Below are 9,976 nucleotides of genomic sequence, written 5' to 3'. Positions count from 1 at the left end.
TATATATATATATATATATATATATATATATATATATCAGTATAATCCTCTTCAGCAGACTGTTAGGCCCATTACCATTGGCAGCAGCTATAGCTGCCACAGCAGTTGCTCAGAGCTTGTTAAGGGGCATGACTAAATCTGTTTGATGGAAGCAAGAAGGGAGGGCCTGAACAACAGGTCATATCTTCCAATGGCTCTTCCCATGCCTTCATTAGTTCTACCAGAGAGGAATGTTATCTGGTAGGTTTTAGTAGTCTTCATCTTGGCACATAACACTATTGGGGGAAATCTACCTGCAGTTTCTGTCTGCTCCTCACCTACCTCTTATCCATCTAAAAGAGTATGAACTTTCTGTTTAAAATGTAACTAACAGCCCCTTGAACAACCTCTCTCAAGCTCCCACTGAAACACTTTTAAAGACCCTGCAAAGGATGAGAACTCAAAGCAACATTGAAATCTAACTCTGACAGGCAATCTAGAAGAAATTTCCATTACAAATTAGGGAGATGGAATAGAATTAAAAAACAAACAAAAACAGAACATAGTTGTTTTGGTTACTTAGTGCCACTCTGACAAGAATATACCACAAATGAGATGGCTTTAAAAAACAGGTGTTTATTCTTACAATTTGGAGGCTTTAAGTCCAAGTTCAAAGTGCCAGGCTCTAAGGGCTGGGTGAAAGCCCCTCAAACTTGGGGTCCAGCTCTGCCTCCTGCTCCCGGCCCACTGGAGCTAGAGGCTTTTCTTCACTCAGATAGCTGCTAGCTGCTGAGGCTGAGAAGCCCAAGGTTGACAAGTAAAAAGGCACAGTCCGATGTTACCAAGCCACATGGCAGGCCATTAATTTAAGTCCATTGTAAGTCCCAAGATCGGCAGAGCATCCAGGCTGCTGAACAACGACATGGCTACATGCAGAGTCCAAACGTGCCATAAACGAGAGACTATTCCCAAGGCTTCTCACGTACAGGAAGCAGACCACATCCCAAAGACAGCTACTCACCTGCTTGTGGTAGATCCCACCTGGAGTTGATTGCCAGTCCCATCTTGGGGAATAACTACCACCAGCTGCCCAGCCACTCAACCAGGCCCAGCCAAGTTGGCACAAAAACATAATGCCACAATTCTCTCCCTTGTTTCCTGAAATAGAGCCATGCACCTTGTCTGAAAAGATAGAGAAATAGTTTTACTCTCCTACTTTCTTTTTTGCCCTCTGGCTCAGCAATCCAAAAACTGTATTAATCAGAAAAGTAGGCTTCTGGTCCTCAGTGAGTGGGTTTTGAAATTTGAGGAAGCATAATTACCATCTTTCCAACATTTTGTCTTCCTCCCTCTCTCCCCACTATTGAGAGGTTATAATTCCCAGATACCAAATTAGTTGAAGTACAGTTGATTCATTTTGTGGAAACCTCATGTTTGTCAGAGTAGAACTGTGCTTTATAGGGTTTTCATTGTTGTTATTGTTATTTGCCATTGAGTGGGACCCGACTCAAAGTGGCCCCTTCTTGGGTTTCTGAGGCAGTACCACTATAGTAGTAGATTGCCCAACCTTCCTTCTCAGGAATGACTGGGGGGTTTGAACCACCATCCTTCTGGTTAGCAGTCAAGTACCTTAGGCACTATGCTACCAGAGCTCCTACAGGGTTTTCAGTGGCTATTTTTTTCAGAGGTAGATTGCCAGGCCTTTCTTATGAGATGTGTCTGGGTGGTTTCAAAACTCCAACCTTTCAGTTAGCCTCCAAGTGTGCTTACCATTTGTTCTTTCCAGGAACTCCAATTCCCAGATAATTGACTGAAAATTGTTTGGGAGAAAGGGAAGCGTGGTGGTGATAAAGGACTCTGGAAAGAGCTAAAGGGAGCAAGCTGTCTGATAGCAGTGCATGCTGGGGGTCATAGCTTTTCATTCATTTCTTTAGGTCAGTGGATCAGGCAATGGAGGTGGAGGAGCTCATTTTAGGATGGCTGAGCTATGTTAGGTGAGTACTTGCTAGATCCTGAGAGTTGGTTGGGAGATGGGCTACCAATGCCCACCAACTCGTCACTTGAAGGCATAGGAAAGTTATTCAACCTCCTCATTCTCATGTACCTCCTTGGGAACCCAAAGGGTGTCACTATGAATTGGAAACGACTTGATGGATTTGGTATCCCCATTAATGTATTGTTCCTTAATCTGTTAAGAAATGAACTACATGTTTAAGATTTCCTAACACTTTTTTTTTTTTCTTCTGTGAATTAATGCTTACACTTTGACCAAGTTTTGTCTTATGTATGTCAGGACTATGTTACTTAACACAACAAATGCAACACACTGCTGTTGAGTTGGATCTGACCCCTCCTTGGGTTTCTGCTGAGGCAGTATCATTACAGAAGTAGATTGCCCAACCTTCCTTCTGAGGAGTGGCTGGTGTGTTTGAACTGCCAGCCTTCTGTTAGCAGTCAAATGCCTTAAGACATAAAATATATGCTTATTATCTATATCATTCCTAAACATTAAGTTCTTAATCAAGAAAGTATTACGCTCTATGGTCCATTAATTCCTCCAGCCTTGAATTTTAATTTTGATGGACATTAATTTTGTGGTATGTATTTACTTTTTATTTCTGTTTGCCTGGTGAATTGACCCAGTCTTTTCATTTTTATGAGTCTGTATGCTTCTTGTAGATAGCACATAGTTGAATTTTCTAGGAAGACACAAATTAGCTCAATAAAAGTAGATGCCTTAATAAATCAATAGCTATAGAAGATGCTGTCAAAGAACTACCTACATTCAAGAAAGGGAGGAGGCTCTGAAGGTGTGTATGGTTTATGAGTTTTTCAGACTTCCAAGGAACAATCAATTCCCACACTAAATAAATCATTGCAAAAACACAGCAAAATATGTAAAGCTTTGCAAATAATTTTTTAATGATGTAACCTTGTTAACAAACCTGGTGAACCTACAACAAAAATAGCAACTGTGCACCAATCTCATTTATAAGAATAAATAAAAAATTTAAATTTTTTTTAGCAAATCAAATTCAGCAATATATTAGAACAATAATATATCATAAAAAAGATTTTATTACAGGGATACAAGTACAGTTCAATACAAGGGAATTAATATAATTTATCATAATAAAAGTTTTGAGAAAAAAAATGATAATCTCAACAGATACTGAGAAGGTATTTGGTAAAATTCAGCACTAATTACCAATACAATCTATTAATATGCAAGTGCTATATCACAGTTGACAATGAAATAATAAAAATCTTCCCATTAAAATCCAGAAACACAAAGTATATGTGAACTGCTATATGGAAAGTTAATTTGCTCTGTAAATCTTCACCCAAATCACAATTTTAAAAAAATAAAGAATTAATTAAATAAAATCCAGAAACAAATGATGCTCACAAACATCACTATTTTACATATTTTCCTAGAAATTTATATTATAAGACATATAGAGAAAATAATAAATAAAAATATTGAAAATTTGAAAAAGTATTATTTGTAAATGATGTGCTTATCTGTCTAGAAAAAGCCGAGTATAAATTTTAAAAGAAATTATTTATCAAATATACATTTGTGAGGCAGTAAAACTTGATAAACAAAGACTGTCATTTGAATTCTGGTTCTGCTGTGACTATGGATAAGTTATTTAACTGTCAAGGCTAAGTTTTCTCACCTACAAAATAGCTATCATTTATTGAGCACTTACTTTGTGTTTCCTTTGTGTTTTGCCAAATATTGTGATAATTACTTTACATTTATTCCATGAAGGAAATACTGTTATTATCCTCATTGTAAAAATGAGCCTTGAGAGATTTAAACTTAAACACCAACCCATTTCTATTCAATTGATTCTGACTCATAGTGACCCTATGGGACAGAGTACACACACACAAAAACACTGTCCTTGAGTCAGATCCAACTCATAGTGGCCCCTCCTTGGATTTCCAAGGTGTTATTGATGGCACATAACAACAACAACAGCAACATCATTACAGAAATAGATTGCCCAATCTTCCTTCCAAGGAGTGGCTAGTGGGTTTGAACCTCAAGCCTTCTGGTTAGCAGTCAAATGCCTTAGGCACTATGCCACCAAAGCTCCTATAGGACAGAGTAGAACTGCTTGATAGAGTTTCTAAGGCTGTAATATTTATATGGAAACAAACTGCCACATCTTTCTCCCACAGACTGGCTGGTGGGTTCAAACTGCCATTTTGGCTAGCAGGTGAGCACTTCACCACTGAGCAACCTGGTCTCCTTCCTGGCAGTCAACTTTTGAAAAAACCAGCCATTGGAAACCCTATGGAGCATGGTTCAACTCTGATATACATAGGGTCACCATGAGTCAGGGTTGACTCAATGGCAACTGTTTTTTTTTTTTTAATACAAATGAGGAAATAGAAGCCCTAAAAAGGACAAGTGAATTGCCCCACATAACACAAATAGAAATGGGATTTTCATTCATGCAGTCTCACTTCTTCCTAACTGCCATGCTACACTGTCTTCCCTTTGTTTCATTCTGTAATTAGCTATTATTATTGTAATAGTACAAAAAAATCAATGTCTTTCCTATATACCAGTAATAACCAATTAACAATAAACTTAAAAGAATAATTATATTCCAAACTGCAAAAAAAGTGAAATCTGTAGAAATAAACCCAACCAAAACAGGATTCATATGAAGAAAAACAATTTTTTAAGTGGGCCATAAAAATATTTTTACAAATAAAGAGATACATTATTTTGTCAATGGGAAGACAAACAATAGGAAGATGAAAATTCTTCTGAGATAATTTATATTTTAATATAATTCCAGCTAAAAATGGAAAGGAATTTTCTTCTTTTTTTTTGAAATTCAACAAAGTGAAATAAATGCTTGCAAGAAAAAATAAGAACAGCCAAAATGTTTTATAAAAGTACAATAAGGGGAAGTGAGTTGCCTTGACAGAGCTCAAAATGTTTTCTAGAACCTTAAAAATTTAAATTGTGCAATCCTATATCTAGCCATAGCAATGAAATAAAATAGAAGGTCCAGAGACACAAATATGCTTAGTATATGATACAGGCACTATTTCAAAAAAAAAAAGAGGGAAAGTATAAATTATTTGATAAAAGATTTCTAAAAACAAATGTACAGAAAGTATCATAAAAGAAACAAATGTTAGATTTGCCAGTTTCAAAAATATAAGTTACATAGTTCTATAGTTCTATAGTGCTGTTGTAACAAATACTACAAACCGGTGGCTTTATCAGAAAGCCAAAAGCTCATGGTGTAGCATTTATCTTCCCCCATCTGTGCTTCCTTGCTTCTGTGCCTAATCTGCTCCACTTATAAAGAGTTGTTGTTGTTGTTATGTGCTGTCCAGTTGACCCAACCCATAGCATAGCGACCGCTTCTTGGGTTTCCGAGACAATATCACTACGGAAGTAGATTGCCCAACCTTTCTTCCCAGGAGTGGCTGGTGGGTTTGAACCATGAGCCTTCTGGCTAGCAGTGAAGTGCCTTAGGCACTATGCTACCAGAGCTCCTACCTGTGAAAGCCAGATCTGTTTAAAGCAGAAATCTGTCAGAGAAAGAAAACTCACTGGATGTTAATAAGATAAGATTCTTAACAGAGAATGATTTGAAAAAGTGTTAAGTACCCTGTCAAAGGTGAAAACCTGGAAAAACAAGGTAATCCTGTCAAGTTCCAGATCTCATAGGTTTTGCTGTATCTGAAAAGTGATTGGTTTGTCCACTCAGAAGGGGATCTATGTAGGAGATCCTGGATAGGATAAGAGAACAATGTGGAACAAAACTCAAAATAATTTTTAAAAAAAAAAAAAAGGACCAGGTTTCCTAGTCTGATAGAGCCTGACGGAATCACTGAGACTACGGCCCCTAGCTGCCCTTCAGGTATGGGATTGAACCCACTCCTGTGGCTTCCAGCCAAACAAAAGACAGGCATATGAGCTGAATATTTACATTAGGTAGACACACTCCTTGGAAAGATCAATTATGGGAGAATAGAAGGGCTTTGTATCCACAGGGATACAGCTCTAGGGGCAGGGGTACATGGGAGGGAGGGACACGAGGAAGAGGAAACTATGGTGAGGAAGTGGGAGGGAAGCTGTTGTATTGTGGGAAATTTCAGTCAATGTCATGAGACAAAGTATGTGTCAGCTGCTGTATGGAAAGTGAATTTGCTCTGTAGGTTCACTCAAATCACAATTTTTAAAAAAAGTGATTGGTTTATCAAATAGCTTGAGGGAATGAGTTGCTGGGTTTGGAGGCTTAGGGCTATAGTGAATTCTGACTCATAGTGACCCTGTAGGACAGAGTAGAACTTCCCCACAAGGTTTCCAAGGCTGTAACTCCTTATGGAAGCCCGTGACCACATATTTCTCCTGCTAGTGGTGGTTAAAACTGCCAGACTTTCAGTTAGCAGCTGAGTACTTTAACCACTGTTCTACCATGGCTGTTATTCATAGATGTTTTGGTTAACTGGTGCCACCCTGATAGGAATATACCACAAATGGGATGGCCTTAACAATCAGGAGTGTATTCTCTTACAATTTGGAGGCTTTAAGTCTGAGTTCAAGGTGCCAGGCTCTAGGGGCTATGTGAAAGTCCCTCAAGCTTGGGGTTCAGCTCTGCCTCTTGCTCCCGGCCCACTGGAGCTAAAGGCTTTTCTTTTTCACTCAGATAGCTGCTGGTTGCTGAGACTGACAAACCCAAGGTTGACAAATAAAAAGGCACAGTCCCAATGTTGCCAAACCACACAGCAGGCCATTAATTTACGTCCATTGAAAGTCCCAAGGTTGGCAGAGCATGGCAGGCTGCTGAACAATGACACGACTACATGCAGGGTTCAAGCATGCCATATGCTAGAGATCATTCCCAAAGCTGTTTCTTATATACGCGAAGCAGACCACATCCCTAAAGCAGCTACTCAGCTGCTCACAGTAGATTCCACCATGGAGTTGATTACCAGTCTCAACATGGGGAATACTATATCCAGCTGCCCAGCCAATCAACCAGGCCCAACCAAACTGACACACAAATTTAACTACCACAACAGGTATAGGAGTTTATATTCCAACACATATTTTGGGTGTCGCAATTAAATCTATAGCAACCAACAAATTAAGAGGAAGTATAAACTAGGAAAATATTTGCCTAGTATACTCCAAAGACCTCCTTAAAAATGTGAAGAATTGTTTAAATTAACAAAGAAAAAATAAGGACAAGGAGGCAATTAAAAAGATTAAAACTAGAAGTGGTTAGTAAATGCAAAAAAAAAAAAAAAATGTTTACTTTTCCAGTAATCAAAGAAAGGCTAATTAAATGAGAGTCCATGTTTATATATTAGATAGCAGTTTTACATATAACCATTGCTGTCAAGTCAATTACAACCATGGAGACACAAAGGGACAGAATAGAAATGCCCCATAGCATTTCCAGCCTTTATTTATTTATTTTTTTTACTGCATTTTATTGAAATATAATTTATGTACTGTGAAATATACAAAACTAAAGTGACATAGGAAAATGCATCTTATTTTTTTAGTGTTCCCTCCTTTCCCCTCCCACCCCTGACAACCAACAAAGAAAGTTTCCCCCTATATACAAATCTTTCCTTGACCCTCCACAACAACTAACGAATACTGTATTCGTCCTTTTGTGATTGAGTTATTTCACTCAGCATAATGTCCTCCAAGTTCATCCACGTTATGTGGTGTTTTGCAGACTCTACATTATTCTTTAGTGCTGCACAGCATTCCATTTTGTACCACAGTTTGGTCATCCACTCTTCCGTTGATGGGCACATAAGTTGTTTCCATCTTTTTGCTATTGTAAATAGTGCTGTGATGAACATGGGTGTCCATAAGTCTATTCCTGTCCTGACTCTCCCCTCTCTAGGATATACACCTAGGAATGGGATTGCTGAGTCAACTGGTATCTCCAATTCCAGCTTTCTAAGGAATCACCATACTGCTTTGCACAGTGGTTGTATCACTTCACAGTCCTACCAGCAGTGTATGAGATTCCCAATCTCTCCACATCCCTGCTACCATGTGTTATTTTCTTTCTTTTTTTCTTTCTTTTTATTGTGATTTGGGTGAAAATTTACAGAGCAAATAAACTTTCCATACAGCAGATCACATACACTTTGTCTCATGACATTTACCACAATTTACCACAATGCAACATCTCCCCTCCTACTTCCTCCCAAAAGTTACCTCTTCCTTGTGCCCATCCCTCCATGCACTCCTGCCCCCTGAGCTGTCTCCCTGTGCATAAGCAGCTCTTCTTTCTCCCATGCTTGTTCTCTCCAAGGAGTGTATCTACCTCAGGTAAATGTTCAAGTCATATGCCTGTCTACTGTTGGGCTGGAAGCCACAGGTGTGGGTTCAATTCCAGACCTGAAGGGCAGCTAGGGGCCATAGTCTCAGTGGCTCCACCAGGCTCTATCGGACCAGCAAATCTGGTCCCCCCTTTTTATTTTCCAAATGATTTTGAGTTTTGTTCCACATTGTTCTCCCTGTCTATCCAGGATCTCTTACATAAATGTTCTTCCAAGTGGTTGACAGTAGTAGCTGGGCACCATCTAGTTCTTCTGGTCTCATAGTTATATAGGCTGCAGATCAGATGGTGTACCAGTTGCTAGGACTAATTGTTTCCATGAATTTTTGGTTTTTTTCATTCCTCTTGGCTCTGGACGAGGAGAGACCCATTGTTGCATCTAGATGACTGCTTGCAAGCTTTTAAGGTCCCAGTCACTACTCGCCAAAGTAGGAGGTGGAACAATGTTTTGTGTAGTATGTTATGCCAATTGAGCTTGATGTCCTCTGCGACTATGGTCCTGAGCCCATAGGTTCCACTACTCGGTCCCTCTGGGTAGCTGGCTATGATCAAGCAGTGACTACAACCTTGACCCTTGTCAGCTCAATTATACACCTGGGAATTCAGGTCATACACAGAAAGTTATAGGACCACTGTCTGCCAACCCTAGACACGTTCTTGGGTGCACTCTCCACTTCATAGAGATACGTAATATTTCAGCCTCTCCACCGATCTATCCACCTATATACCTGTGTTTGCCTTCACTGAGCACTCCATACTATATGCGCAAAAGGGTTCATCTTTATTGTCTGAACTTCCCACGTACCTCTCTATGTTTTTCTCTTCCTCAATGCCACTGTATTGATCACTCACATTTGGTACATTGCCCTTCTCTTCACCCAAATCAAAACTTATCTCTGTCTATCTAAGAGTATTACCTACCCTACCCTCCCACCCCTGGTAACCAACAAAAAAAATGCCCTGCCATAGATAAGCATTTCTTTGACTTTTACAATAACAGACTAATACAGTATTTGTCCTTTTGTGATTGACTTATTTCACTCAGCATAATGTCCTCCTAAGTTCATCCACGTTATGTGTTGTTTTGCAGATTCTACATTATTCTTTAGGGTTGCATAGTATTCCATTGTGTGTATGTACCATAGTTTGGATATCTACTCCTCAATTGATGGACACCTAGATTGTTTCCATCTTTTGGCTATTGTAAATAGTGCCGTGATGAACATAGGTGGGCATATGTCTGTTCTTGTCATGGCTCTCACTCCTTTAGGGTATATACCTAGTAATGGAATAGCTGGGTCAAATGGTTTTTCTAGTTCCAACTTTTGAAGGAATCGCCATACTGCTTTCCACAATGGTTGTACCATTTTCAGTCCCACCAGCAGTGTATGAGAGTCCCAATCTCTTCACATCCTTGCCAGCATTTGTTATTTTCTGTCTTGTTGAACCTTGCTACTAGTGCTGGAGCAAGATGGTATCTCATTGTTCTTTTGATTTGCATTTCACTAATAGCTAAGGATCGTGAGCATTTCTTCATATGTTTGTTGGCATCTTGAATATCATCCTTGGTGAAGTGTCTATTCATGTCTTCTGCCCATTTTTTAATTGGATTGTTTGTCTTTTTGTTATTGAGGTGTTGGAGT

This window comes from Orycteropus afer, unplaced genomic scaffold (assembly GCF_000298275.1).
Source record: "Orycteropus afer afer isolate SDZICR_OR568_19922 unplaced genomic scaffold, OryAfe1.0 scaffold00050, whole genome shotgun sequence".
In the NCBI taxonomy this organism is placed as follows: Eukaryota; Metazoa; Chordata; class Mammalia; order Tubulidentata; family Orycteropodidae; genus Orycteropus; species Orycteropus afer.
Note: the sequence above shows the minus strand (reverse complement) of the source record.